Raw genomic sequence first — 14,966 nt, forward strand, 5'->3', positions numbered from 1 at the left:
GCAGGGCTGTTCCAGTGGCATTTGAACTTGGTGGCATTTTTGGCAAAAGAGTACTTCTAATTCACTGTTATTTGTATTTATATTTATTACATTTTGATATAGCGCTTAAATCCAAAGCGCTTCACATAAAACAACAGAATACATTAGAAGTCTAAGTACAAGTCATGAGTCAAGACAACGAGAATAGTAAGTAGAACGCTGGGGGTCGCGTAACTAGTGAGGGAAACACTGCTGACAATTATGGTTTGACTTGTTGACCCACCAATAGTAAAATCATGCTAAAATATGTGCAAATAATCTCCATTTAATTCATCATATGTATTTATTCTCTTAAAACCATCTAAATAACCTAATTCGATTCTGCTATTCAGTGCATCAATAGGCTCAGTTCTGCTGTAATTCTTGGTGGTTCCATGTTTTTTTCAACTGAGAGTTATCATTCTTTGTGATGTGGTCTGAACCCAACTCCCCCACCCCACCCTCCCCTCCGCCTTCACACAGATGCAAACCTTGCAACGTGAGAATACAGACATTACACACTAAAGTATTCTAGGTATTGCCAACTGATGCGTTACTTGCAATTATGAACTCTTGGCGTTGGCACACTCAGTGACAAATTGGTCCAAACTGTTGGCCCACCTTCTATGTGCCTTGGTATCAGTTGCAATGATGTAGCCCGGCCATTATAGAGAGTGTGTAAACTGCCCGCTCCCCCTTCACTGAGGCAATAGCTCTGTGCCTTTATTGGCCTTAGTGAGTCCACATGTTTGTCTCTGTGATGAAATGACTACTGCTATGCAGAAGTGCAAGGATGAGTAGTGTCTAAAACACCTACTCAGCCCTACAATACTAGTAAACCAGCAGTGATCCCAGTCACAAAGGTGAAACATGCACAGCCCGGCAGCTATTCCTCCTTTGCCTATTTTGATAATGTGGCCTGAGAGCACGCTATATCTTCAAGAAGGGTGTGAGCTGATACTGGTGCAATGCACACAGCAGCAATAGTACGGTGGTACCAAAAGAAAATCATGCCCAATCAAGGTCCAATAAAAATGGGGATTTTAATAATAACAATAAATGCACAGAACTAATGAAAGCACTAAAGACCCATCCCTGTTGAGGAACCACAGAGAATGGAGACTTTGAGAATAAAGCGGCACTCTGGATAAAGACATGGGTGCAGGCTAATGATATGAGCGGCAAATAATCATATGTCTTTTAAAAAGCAAAGAAGGGAGCTTCAAAGTCACTTGGGTCTTGTAAGGCGGACATAGGGTACATGGCCTCTTTAAATCCCTTAGGTGTCTTGTGTTTGGGGCTCAACAGCCTCGAGCCAGGCCTCTTGGTTCTTTCTGAGGCGCTGATTCAGCATCAGGTTGACGAGCTGGTCGACTGGATCCAACATGTGGTGCAGTCCAAGCAACAACGGCATTTGGCAAAAAGAAGCTTGGGCTACTCGGGCGAGGACCCTGTTGCTGTAGTTCATAGGTGGATCAAAGTGGAAACTGGGGTCCAGGTATGTTCCTTGACTTCTGGATTGCTGGGAGGCCCCGACCAGGATTCCAGGGGCAAGGTGAGCCCTTTCTCCCCTCCCCTTTCCCAACGGGAGCTTTGTATGTATACGTACATGGCAGAAAATCTGCATGGGAGTACTATTATGAATGGCTCGGGTATAGAACCACACCAGAGGGCCTTCAATTAATGATTACATTTGGAGAATGCAGAGATGCATCTCACAGGCTGTAGTAGTTGAACCGTAGGGATACAAACATGGTCGGTCTTAATTTCAATTAGCACCCGGTGTGGGGAGCCTACCAATGAGCTTTCAGGCGCACTTGCCGTCCTTCCATTGTGACTGCACATATTCCCATCCATACAGATCCCTTGCGTACTGGGTTCCGTCTCCCTATGCCTGCTTCCTGCTGCCATTGTCCTCTGCCACCTACCACACCCAGCTCCCACCGCTACGCCCCCCACCCTGGATTAACCCTTACTTGTGGGGCAACAACTCCCTGGCACAGTTTGCCGCCTCACATCTGCTGCGTTCCACCCAGTTTGAAATCGAGAAAGGCCTTGCTCTCGAGCCCCTTTTGCTCTTCCATGGTGGCGATCTTCGAACAACCTCAATTTGGCCACATCCGACCAAAGAAATAGAAACCTCTTTTTCATGGCAATTAACACTAATCTGGACAACAAACAAGGACGGACACAGAACCGAGAGACTAACAGGCACAACCAGGACCCAAGATTGGAAGCACATGAAATCGCCTCAACCTAGACAGGACCTTCAACCCTGGACCTCCGAGCCCCATTACCTAACACATAGCATTGATAAAGACCCCAGAGTTCAAAAAACGTTTCGGCTGACCACTAATAAGACTATGGCCCTCATTACGACCCTGGCGGAAAGTAACTGACCTGACCGCCATAGCGTAAATAGCGTTTCCGCCATTGCACGATGGAGTAAAGTGCGGCTAATTCTGACCCATCGGGCACGAGCATTACGCCATGGCGGAAGTGCAAAGTCAGCGATGGCGGAAATGTCCCCAAAACGCCTCTCACCGCCGTCGTACGGCGCCCTAAGTGCAATTCCGCCACCCATCATAGCGGTCACCGTAATGAGCGGTAATCGCAAAATACGGTGACCGTAAATATACGGAAACGGAAGTAAAAACATGGGGCCGGAACGGGAAACAGCACGCCGTACACCTATAAAATCAGAATCCCAACACAACCTTCAAAAATGCGACCCTGAGACACATCCCAACCCGTTAGCCACCCTAGTCAAAACAATCAAAATGGGAAAAGTTGCTAAAAAAGCGTGCGACCGCAAGCGGCAGGTCCACTTCTCCCATGAGGAACTCACCGTGCTCAAAGAGACCCTCCAGGAGAATGCTGCCGTCGTCTTCTCGACGCAAATGACCAGGACGGCACTTGCGAACAAGAAGGCCACATGGGCCCTGGTGGCACAGCGGGTAAGTGCGGTGGGGACCGCACCCCGCAACCCACAGCAATGCAGAAAGCGATGGGACGACTTGCGGATACGCGTACGGAGCATACTATCAGCCAACCGTAACATTGCCACAGCTACCGGGGGAGGATCGGAATCACCCATCAAGTTGACCCCCTGGGAAGAAGTCTGTGCCTCCACCATTGGAATGGAGAGTATAGAGGGAGTCGGAGGGATGGAGAAAGGAGTGCAGACATCCGAAGAATCAGGTAGGTGGGCCAAATAAAACAATGCTAAATCCACAATGTCCAATCATGTGAAGTACCTTGTGTCCACATAGTGCAACAGAAACACATGTCCAGGAGAACGTCCACATACATTGGCCTGATAGCGCACTTTAAAAGTCACATTAAATACATAAACAATTAAAAATCCTAAAAACACCCTCTACACGTGCAGCATGCACACCCTAACTGCAGGCTGCAAAACAACTGCATCCTCAATCCACACAAAAATGAAACCACCTCCAAGGCCCTGACCCAAATCACCCTCAGGTACCACCCCAATGCATGTGATACATTGCCATTCCAATTTCCACAGACCCATAAATAACGCTCGCCCTCCTTTACTCCACCACAGGGTCCGATTCAAACGACGAGCTTCAGGACACCCCTACCAGCACACCTGCAAAGAGGGCCAAGACCAACGGCCAAAGACCCTCCACCTCAGCTGCACGGATCAAGACACGGCAGCAGCACAAATCAAGTGGCAGCACACAGGAGGGGACTTCAACAGGCACCCCAGCAGCCAGCATGCCCACAACAGCAGCACCACAGGTCCCCCCAATGGATGCCACAGAAGGCACTGCTTCTGGTGGCAGCAGCACCATAGGTGACACTGCATTAATGCCAGCATGCTCCGACACAGAAAACGGTGCTGTCGATGTAGGACCCATCCATGACCTGTCTCAATCCCCCTGTTTGTTTCATCCCGTACACCATGAGGATACCACGCAGGGGCACCCACAAGACGACGACTGGCCATCCCCCACAAGCCCTGTGGCAAGGCAACATGAGGTGATCAGCCCCTCTGTGACACCACCGCAAATGGGCATGGCCCAGCAGAGGCAACAGTCCCTCGACCAGGTGATCGTGCAACAGCAGCAACTGGCCACGCTCCTCAAGGAGCATGCTGATGAATGTGGGGGTACTAAGGCAGCCATAGAAACATCTACTGAGACACTGAGGGCACAAATGGAGAGAAGTACAGAGACACTAAGGGTACAAATGGAGAGAAGTACAGAGACACTAAGGGTACAAATGGAGAGAAGCACCGAGAGCCTGAGGGGGGAACTGCATGCGACGTCCAAAGACGTATGTGGTGAACTTGCCGCTGTGCGCCGTGTGCTCACTGAGCTCTCACAAACCCTTAGGGACATGCATGGACGTGAGCAGGCAGAGACATCATCCGTTGCAAGTTCCGTCCAGGGCAGCCCCCAACGTAGATCTGGGAGGAACCTGCGCTCCACAGGCAGGGGTGCCCCTGATACCCGGAGAGGGGGCTTGCAATAGCGTCTGCCCACTGACAATGAGCATCTTTGGACACTGGTGTTCGGGGGGGAGGTAGGAGGATGGAGGGGGGGTGTTGGGCTTTCTTGGGTGGCGGGTCGATGGGGTGTGTAATATAATTTCACATATGCTATAAACATTTCATAATCATCCAATGAGATGTGTGGACATTGATCTTTGTGTACGAGGCCTTTATAGGCGTACAGTCCACATTGTGCATTTTCCAGACACACACAGTGCCACAAGTCCCGTGTCCATGTATCAGCCACCAGGCGTGAGTGCTAGAAGCATGAATCTATGATATTCTGACGAATTTCACGGGCCTCCTGTGCCTCGCGGACTCCTTGAGGTGCTGCCACATCCCCACCCTCATCATGACCATCTTCAGGTGCTTGCAGTTCTGCGTCAGGGGGCATGGGCACATTTCTACGTACGCACATGTTGTGTAGCATGACACATGCCATGACCATCTTTGCAACCTTCTCATGGCGGTACAGGAGTGCCCCACCAGACCTGCTGAGGCAGCGGAAACGAGCCTTCAGTAGGCCGAATGCCTGTTCTATGACTACACGGGTACGTGAGTGGGCATGGTTGTAGTCCTCCTCATGCTGGTTCTGTGGGTTCCGGAGTGGTGTAAGGAGCCATCTCTTCAGTGGATACCCGGCATCACCTGTATGTGGACAATAAAGGATGTTTGTGGAATGACATTGCTACGTACGCATCCCCCCCCTTCCTGCCAGGTCATTGCCGCATCACATACCCCACATTATCACGCATGAAATGAGACTCACCGAGTAGCCAGGATCTGTTCCCTGCGTGTCGCTCCATGTAGCGTGGTATTGTAGAGTTCCTCAAGACCATAGAATCATGGGTTGATCCAGGAAATCGGGCACAACAATGTGTAAAGATCCTGTTGGAGTCACACACCATTTGTACATTAAGAGAATGATATTGTTTCCGGTTGCGGTACTGGACCTCCATGGCATGTGGGACAACCAATTCCACATGGGTGCAGTCGATGGCACCAATGCAACCCGGTATGCCGGCAAGTGCATGGAATCCCACTTTTGTGTTTGAAATCTCCTGCTCCGAGCGTGGTAAAGAGATGTAGTCGTCTGCGTGCTTCAGGAGGGCATCGAGCACTTGCAATAGTGTCCGTGACAACAGTGGCTGTGAAATGCCATGCAACTGTCCGACTGTGTGCTGGTAGGTGCCTGTGGCCAGGAAGTGGAGTACAGACACCACCTTCAGTAGGGGTGGGATGGCGGTTGGGCTATCTATCATGCTGACAAGGTCAGCGTGTGTCATGTTCACAATGGCGGTTATGGTGTCCCGGTCCAAACGGTAGAGGGTGTGGATCTGCTCAGCAGTGAGGTTGAACGGATGAGCTCGGAGGCGTGGGATTGCGGGCTGCCTGCGTGGTGGTAGTGGCTGTGCTGGTGGGCCTTGCTGGCCCTGCCTTGCCCTCCTCCTCCTCCTGCGTCTCCTCTGTGCGGCCGGTTGTTGTAGTAGTTGGTGTTCGTCTTCTTCTTGAAGTTGGAGTACTTGCAGTGCTATCAGGTCCCCCAGGGCCAACATCGCTAGTCCTGCCGGTAGCATTTTGGAGTGGGTGTGGTTGTGGGAGGGGGTTGGGTGTGCAATTTATGTGTTTTCAGGCTGTATAGCCTCCACCTGTGGTGATTCATTCCACCTGTGCCAGCTGCAATCCCCTTTGGGCGAGCACGTCCCGCACACAACGCTGCAATGTGACGCATGGCATCTTGCTATTACAATCATGTATTTAATCCCGATGGCAGTGAAATATTGGTTTATATGTTCATTCTGCTATGGTCCCATTGTTTCACATACTATCTTTGCAGTCGCGAACAAACTTGTGAAGGGTCAGTGGAATGTAGTACTCGATTAACGGTGGACCCTCATGCAGCACTGTACCGAGGTTCACCGACGGGCGGGGCGTCCCATTTGTGAGTGAAGCCAGTTGCCATTTTCACACACTGCCGCACTACGTGGATGAATTTGTGATTTCAAGCGGTCACAGATGCCTTTTCGACGTGATGTTGCAAATGAGGAATTCGAAGGACAGCGCTTTCGGTTTTCAGCTAGCGGCGAGGAGACGCCCACAGGTCTGACTGCAAATATAACGTTCTATTGTTTAATGTACTTGGGACAGGGGCCATGGCGAGAATGCAATGATTGATATGAATAGTATGGGATGCGCAATAGCGTAGTGGACGATAAGGCAGGACGTTCCCAAATACATGTTACTTCACAACACTAGAATTCCGGGCTGGAGCACAGTGGATTTTGCAGACTGCATTACGCACAGACTCAATGGAAATTTCAAATGTTATGTGAGTAAATAATCAGGCGTTTTTATACCGGGATGAGGGAATGATGTATGGATGCATGGACAGATGATTTAATTGAGAGTTTGCCATGTACATGGCTTTTTGGAATCTATCCCCTTCCCCTGCGCTATGTGATGCAGAGCTGCCATAGTGGGACCATCGTCTATCTGCCCTTGTTGAACCCTCCCTGTCTCGACGCGCCTTCAAACACTTGTGTCTATGCACGTTACTAATCCCATCTAATGGATTCTGTTTTAACAGACGCATGCACACAAACACTCGTTTGTAATAGTGTTTTCACCTCGATGTATATAGTTATGATTCGCAAGTGATTTTGGGGTGGAAATAATCCTTTTGAGTGGGCTAGCATGCATATGGCTGTAGATTTAGTGTGATCATTGAAGTGAGTAATACAAATGAAGTTCTGATGCCCATACTATTCTTTTTCATTTCATTTGGGTGACGGGTATCTCCTCCCCTTTTGCCGCTGCCATCTGTATGCCACTCCTGCAGATGGCTTTTACTCCCGACACCTGCTGCTTCGAGTTAATCAGTGGAGCACCATTACGATCTTATGGGACGATCGCCAATGGGCCACATGCCCTCACGCAGTACTAGTGGCTAGGAGCAACATATCAACCTTTCAGCTGGACTAGTGCCTACCTAATGGGACGGCCCTGCGGTTCTAGGCGCTTCCATGTTGCCTTTTTGAACGTGAATGTAGCCCCTGTGTACCATGAAGGAACAGGGCGTCACACAAGAAGAAGCTGGTCATTTATTGCGGATGCAGCCCACAGTAATGAAAAATATTTTGGAGTTTATGACCTAATAGCTGTATGGGCTTGGTGAATTTGATGTGCATTAAAATTTTATTCTGATATTAACCGTGTAGCGTTATTCTTTGCAAGTAATGTAGCATATTCCTATTTGTGGAGCGATGTATTGTGAGAAGATCTGCATTGGGTTCCGGCTTCTGAGTATAGTTGCGTGGTACTGTACTGGCCGCGTTTGCCTACGAAGCCCAGTAAGGTCAGGGATAGGGGCTGCCATTATGACTGTTTTAATGATGTCATGCTCAGGGGCGGGGGATTATCTTTTGTGTAACAGATGCCGGTCAGCCAGGTGGATTGGTGGAATGATGTGATTATCAGAAAATGGCTGGTCACAGGTGCCTGTGTTTGCGTGCGTTTCTTGGAGGGAGACTGAGGTCATGTCCATTGGAATAGCTTCTGTATTCGTGCCATCTGTGCCCTGCAGCTCCCATTGGCCCCTCTTGAGATGAGCCTGGCTGCTCAGTCACTCTGCCAACTTGTGTGGTACATGCTTATGCTGATGGTTGGTTTGTTTACTGGCAAGAGTACAGGGCTGGTGCAGTCTCCCTCAGGATACTGCTTTGAATGTTGCCTTACACTGGTGTCAAGCGATGGGGGCCTGTTGTTGTTTTGTCTCATATTTCAGTTCATATTGCTGTACTTGAACCTTCACGTGCCTGTGCTGCATCAGTACGGCAATGGTGACATGCCAAATATGGATGGCCACTCACAAGGCACTTGGAGCCCCTACATTCATTTGTTCGTTGGCATGCATGGGTGCCTTGTACATTTCACTGGTTGCATTGTGTAACTTCATTGCACCTACGAGGAGTTGTGCAATGTGGGCAGGGAGTGGTGTACAGGCACTCAGTAGGGCCATTTACGGTTGGTTCACGATGCCGTAATTCTCACCATGGCGGAATGGTACTTTCCGCCATGCTTGATGGCGTTAAGTAAATGTCCGCTAGGGTCAGCATTCGCGTACCGTTGCGCCATGGTGGTAATTACGGTTTTGCATGGCGCGCGTGCGCGTACTTGGTGCAGTTAGCGTTGGCGTTCACTACGGTGTCGCTAATGGCATCGTACTTTACGGTGACGGGTCATAATCGCACCGTGCGGTATTCGATGGCGGTATTACATTTCCGCCATCGTTTTTCGATTTCCGCCAGGGTCGTAATGAGGGCCTATATGTCTAACACTGAACCTACTACAATACTGTGCGGATATTCATTCTTTTTTTACATACTAAGTGCGTGGTAACCAGGAACCAGTTCTTTGACACTTTTAGTACACTGATGACATACTGGGGTGCTAATAGCTTTAATTGCCGTTTCCTCATGCATGCTTTGTTGATAACGGCCCTTAGTCCTCTCAGACTCACGCTGGCGGGCCGTTACCAAAACTGTTGGCCCACAAACACAGCAATTAGCATTACATGATATCCCATGTCAGACAGACATCAAGGAATTTAAACGCAATACAAGTACTTAAACTGGTTGTTCCCTTGAAATAATCATAAAATTAGGAGGATTTTCTTACACTACATAATTCAACATAAAAACTAAGGGTGGCCATTAATGCATAATAGAAAACATTTAAAACTCTGAACACAAACAAATGTCTGAACTCGGTGACCTATTCTGGGTTGTTGGAAGAAGCTCAGAGTTTGACAGCAATATGCTAAGATACTTTCAGATCAGCAGCAGAGCCAGAAATCTGAATTCACACTGAAGCGGGTGGGAAAAGTTCCCAAAGTCTGCACTCATTAAAATATGGTCCTGCCAATCAAAGTGGAATTCTGAGTCCAGAGGTCTCACACTCTGAAGATACAAATACATATGCACGGTCCAGCACACAAACACTGGCTTTATATGAAAAGGGCTGAACTTCAGATCCTTTTTAAGTTTTTAGGTGTGCGTCCTTACTTTCATAGCCCCCCCTCTCTTTCATCCCACTAATGTATGCATAGGGTTTTGTGTCAAGTGAACCTTAGTTATGTTATGTTATCGTTATTTGTAGAGCGCACGATCTCCCAAGGGCATCTCGCTGCTAAACTAGAGCAAGGGCTAAGAGAAGAGCAATCTAAAACAGGGTCGTTTTCAGTAAGCGGCAGAACTGATAATACTTCAGTGCTACTGAGCGAGAGCAGCAAGTTGTTCCACAATTTTGCAGCTGCGACCGAGAAGGCATGTCCACCAAACCCCAGACCGGTGGAACCTGGGGAGTTCGGCAAGACAGGCATCCATGAAACGAAGGACACAGTGAGGAACATGGGGAGTATACTTCTATTGAAGATACAATGGGCCTTGTTCATAGAAAGCCCAAAGTACAATACACGCTGACTTAAACATAACCCTATCACCAACAGGAAGCCAGTGTAGAGCCAAAGTACAGGATAGATGTGGGCCCCGTATGGGAACCAGTCACTACCCTGACTGCCAGATTTTGGAGCAATTGCAGCCCAGATGCAGCCTAACTGGGGAGCAATGGGGTGCTATAAAATATCAAAGGCGGTTGCAATAGATCTAGACAAAGCGGTGGAAATATATTGGTGATGAACCAAGAGTTTTATTGGGATCCAATGATCAACTGCAAAGAAGGTGGTCTTTGAAGAGTAGAGCCTTCTTTTCCTTCAGAAAATGAGTGAGGGAGACATCTTGATGTGTGCCGGCACAATGTTCCGGAGTGTTAGTGAGTAGCTTGAGAGGGCGTGCTGCCTGCCCATTCTCAATCACATTCTCGTATGTTGAAGAAGCTGCTTTTTCAAGACTCATTAAATTATAGACCAGAAGGCCAAGTTTCTTCACTCTTTTGTGCTCTGATGTACTCTACTTAGTAGATCCCCGCCTGTCTTCCTATTTAGCAGGCCATGTGTGCAGAATGTGTATCGCGCATCTTCTCCTTTTCTTCTGTGCCTAGTCAACGCCTACCTTGAGCTTAAAAAGTATGTAGCTTTAGAACCGAATTGCTGCATCAATTCATCCGCCTCTTTAAACTACGCCTTGGAAAGTCTTCATCTGGTTTTGGCACCTCACATTCATGATGGGCAGAGCTGGCATCCAGCTCCCCCGGCATATCACAAAGATAATTTTATTTCCAGGGTTGAGCAGCTGATGAAAGGCGAGTTTGGTAATGTAAAGGAGTCTATTAAAGAATAACATATCTTGACTTTGCCGTCCAAATGATTAACGTCTGAGACTAGATCAATAAGTATACATTTCATGGATGGCAGATGTCAATAAAGCAGGCTGAAAAGGAAAACTGCGTGGCCACACTAACCATACATTGTTTAAATTATATCCAGGTGACACTGGTAAAGGAAAGCATGCAGAGTAGGCCACGCGGCTGCATGGCATATCCTCGGAATCCTCTGCAACACAACAGATAATGCTTTACATCTCATGGAATGGACCCAAATGCCACCTGGATGGAGGGGGCGGGGGATGTAGGGCTGGGCGGTGCCCGAACATTGAGAAGATGCAAGATCGGTTGCAGCAGGAAGTGCGGCACGCCCGTCTGTCAGTGGCCTTGTCGTGATCACTGATTAATCCAGATCTTGTTCTATATCAGCGTTGTGAAGGGTTTCTCTAGTCACATAAGAACGAGGCAGAGGAAAGAACGCTAGGAGCATGACCCCCGTACTGGAGCATGACCCCCGTACTGGAGCTTGACCCCCTTACTGGAGCATGACCCCCATACTGTTTGGGAAACCAGAGCTGACTTGTGGGGTGAAGAAAGGATAACAAGGACCACTTTGTGTCAGTGAAAATCAGTGGCCATATCTAATGCAGTAAGAGCTCAGGGTTTATCGATTTACCTGGAAGCGCTAATGGGCACTTGGAATGTTGCTTCAAATCGAGAACTTCAAATCACAGGCATTGCTGGCCTTAATAAAAAAGCTGTTGGCAAGATACTCTACATGATATACTTTTCCCATCATGGATTTGATTTTCGAGTAGAGTTGACGCGCAAGGGTCCATCAAAGTGCCTTCTCGTGGCAGGATTGAGAAAATAAAAAATACTTCTCCTAAGTGTTTCATTAATATCTGCAAGCTGCTAGCCAACTCTTCCAGTTCTCATCTTCAATTTCATGTTCTTTGTGTTACAAGCTCATTGTTTTCTTCCTTCCAGTCTTTAAATCCTCCAACATCTTTAGGCGTTGGAAATCTAATTCTTTTGGTATGATGTAAACATTCATAAATGGAGGAGGGAGGTGGTGAAGGCACCCTCGATTTCTGTGAGGGGAAGTGGAGGTTCCCAAGCAATTTGGACGATACTCTGACTCGCTAGACCCTAGGACAAGAATTGGTGTCTCAAATCCTGGGGTATGAAAATGAGGTGCCATCCTCTGCTATGCGTGACCATCTGATTCAAATGGTAGATAGATGCAAGAGGTGAAAACGTGTACAGAAACGTCCCGGGCAGCCTAGCACAAATATATCCAACAATGATCCTTGACGCCAGTCAACTAGGAAACCCATTGGAGCGATTTGAGTTCTCTTTGGTGGCAAAGACATTGATGCGCAGCAGACCTCAATTGTCAAAGATCCACTGACAGTTCTGTTCTGTTCCTCCTGTGGGTATGGTGGACTTTGCCGAGTCTTCCAGCTCTCATAGAGTATATTTTCACTTCAACAAAATGGATAATGAGGCTGGATATGGTGTGGTTTTGGGGACATTCCAAGATTTCCATTGGTTAGGGACCTATCTGTCCTAATCAGGAGAAATATGAATTGTATTGGGTATGCTCTGGTGTCCCAGACCAATGCTCCCTTCTGTGAAAAGGAAGAAACATTGGAGGGCCAGAAAGATGTCCATCAGACCTAGAAGGTTGCTATGTAAAGAGAAAGTGGACATGCTGAGAGCTTGAGTGGGCCTGTCTCAATTGACATCTGAGAACCTCCTAATGAAATCCTAAATTGTGGGACATAGGAGCAAGATGGGGTGGAAGCCTGGGTGGAAAACCCATTGAGAGGTTTTGAGTCCAGCTCTCATTAAGTCATTGCGCAAGTTGTAGCCATATATATTTGGAGCTTTGGGGTTTGAGGCTCCCTATTATGATCCACCTGCATCCTTTCCCTCCATTCCAAGGCTGACTTGTGAAATTACATTGAAGCAAGAGGCCAACAACGCCAGGGTTCTGGAATCGTTGAGTGAAACTTGTTCAACGTGTTCCCTTGAATGCCAGAGCACACTCTGCCGGAGGAACATGCATGACCAGATGGGTATCCAAGAGTGCCTTGATGAAGGGGGAAGATTACATGGGATCATCTGGCAGACATCTGAAGAATCCCAGTCCTTGGAAAGAAATGGGGAAGAAGCTGGAATCTGGAGGACGTGAATTGATGTGACAAAGCTCTGATCCGCTCTGCTTTCCTCACTGAGCTCCCCCTCACCCATTTTTTGTGAGACAGACATGCATTTATAGCGTATGCAAGAAGCCACCGTGGCTAGGACCTGTATAAAGATACTGATAACTGCTTTGAGATCACTTGGTTGTGACCTTCATGATAGCAAAGTCCTTGATGAACAAGGTGTGGAGGTCCTTGTGGTCTTTCCATAGAGATATTTGGAAACAACAAGAGTCGTCGGGTGTTGAGGAGGTATGGCCTATTTCTGTGGGAAGCAAGATGGGCCCTGGAGCACTGTGCACTGTGCACTCTGCCCTGGCATCCTGTAGAAATCTGAAAGTGGTTCCCCCTGCATCACTTGACGATTGTGATTGACACCCGTTGATTGCTTTGTGACCTGCCATAGGGCAGGTCTGCACTGCATTGCCAAGCACGTTGGGGGCAACATGCTCAAGGATTGGCATTTTCAATAGACCTATTCTTAATGTTGTGAACCACAATCAATCACGACAACTTGTTTGTACTTTTATTTTTCCTGGTTTTGTAGTTGCAAGAGCTGACTTTGTTAAGCTATGTTATTGAGTCTTATATAGTGAGATATTTGCCAGTTACGTGGCCTTTTGGCACTTTTATTTAGCCCAGGCTTTGTACGAGCAAGTATTGTTGTGAGGAATTCGACCATCCGCATGGTGGGTGTGCGCTCACCTAGGCTTTATTGAAATTTTATATGAAATTGAATGATGGTAGATCAACTTCTGGAAAATGTGTGGGGCTAATCCACACACATTTTATTATGCTCACCGCACGACACACACATAGACCTGTGTACTCTGGGTGGACTCCGTCTACAGGCGCCGTCCGCACTGTCATTTTTAGTTGGGATATGACAGCCAGGATTACACCATGTCCTCTCAGAAGGGGGAGGGCAAATGATTCCCCCTGCCATGCACAGCCTAATTAACTAACAAAGGCTCCATGGATCTGCTCTATCCTTTTGTTAGCTCTGCTGCTGGTGGCAGCGTCACATACTAATCAGAGTTTAATTCAAACAGGCCCACATGCGGCCTGGCTGCAGAGGGTAACATAGCAGACAGGACAATCCCGACAACCTTTGACATGCACTCTGTCAACCTGAAGCCAGCTCCCGCCGTTAGTATCAATGGACAGTGGAATGACATGTCTGGGAATGCGTGTATTACAGTAGTCATCCCCTCAGGGAGACCCCATTCAGAAGGTAGGAGTATGTGATTTGGCGGAGACAGAAAGTCTGGTCCAACCGCAGCTGCAAGGGAGACCTGCAGCTTTAATCAGAAACCACAGAGAGCTCCATTAACTAGAGAGACCCCATTGATCTACAACAGACAGGAAGATGGGTGGGACTTAGTATTACACATTTTCACCCCTTTACCATTACAGGAGATTGTTGGTGGGGACCCAGGATTGGTTCATTCAGGTAGGTTTAACCTATACCAATCATTATGGCCCATTTGGCTTTAAAACACAGCTGAGCCCCTCTTTTTGAACCCCTCTTTTGGCATATCATCTGAAGACTTTGCAAGGATTAGCAAGAAGAACTCAGATTTGGACCCTGGCTGAAGGTATATTCTACCTTACATCTTCCACCAGTGAAGGAAGGCCAGGACCTCCAAGAGGGAAGCAAGGTCCCTCCCCATAACATCTCCCAAGGAACAGAGGGAGATACTGAATCCAGAGGAATCCAGAGAAACCTCCAGCAGCACCAGAACCAGTAGCCAGCCGGCTCTGCTAGGCTCTGCAGCAAGCTTCTTAGGTGGGGACTGCCAGAGAGTCTCTGAACCAAACCAAGGACAAGGCAGCTGCCTGCAACACTTTCCTCAGCTTTGGCCCGTCCGCCTAAAGGATGACACAAGCCAAGTGAAGAAGCTAGGAGTGCATCGAAAAGCATCTATTGATGTCCG

At 48.0% G+C, this 14,966-nt stretch overlaps 1 protein-coding gene across 6 annotated transcripts in view; it reads left to right on the forward strand.

Moving 5' to 3' along the window:
- The window catches only part of LOC138569471 (myoD family inhibitor-like), a 327,234-nt gene that overhangs the window by 279,467 nt on the left and 32,801 nt on the right, over positions 1-14,966 (forward strand). The gene's annotated exons all lie outside the window — the stretch shown is intronic.

The sequence above is a fragment of the Ambystoma mexicanum genome, chromosome 2q (genome assembly GCF_040938575.1).
Source record: "Ambystoma mexicanum isolate Mex_15411 chromosome 2q, UKY_AmexF1_1, whole genome shotgun sequence".
NCBI classification, from domain to species: Eukaryota; Metazoa; Chordata; class Amphibia; order Caudata; family Ambystomatidae; genus Ambystoma; species Ambystoma mexicanum.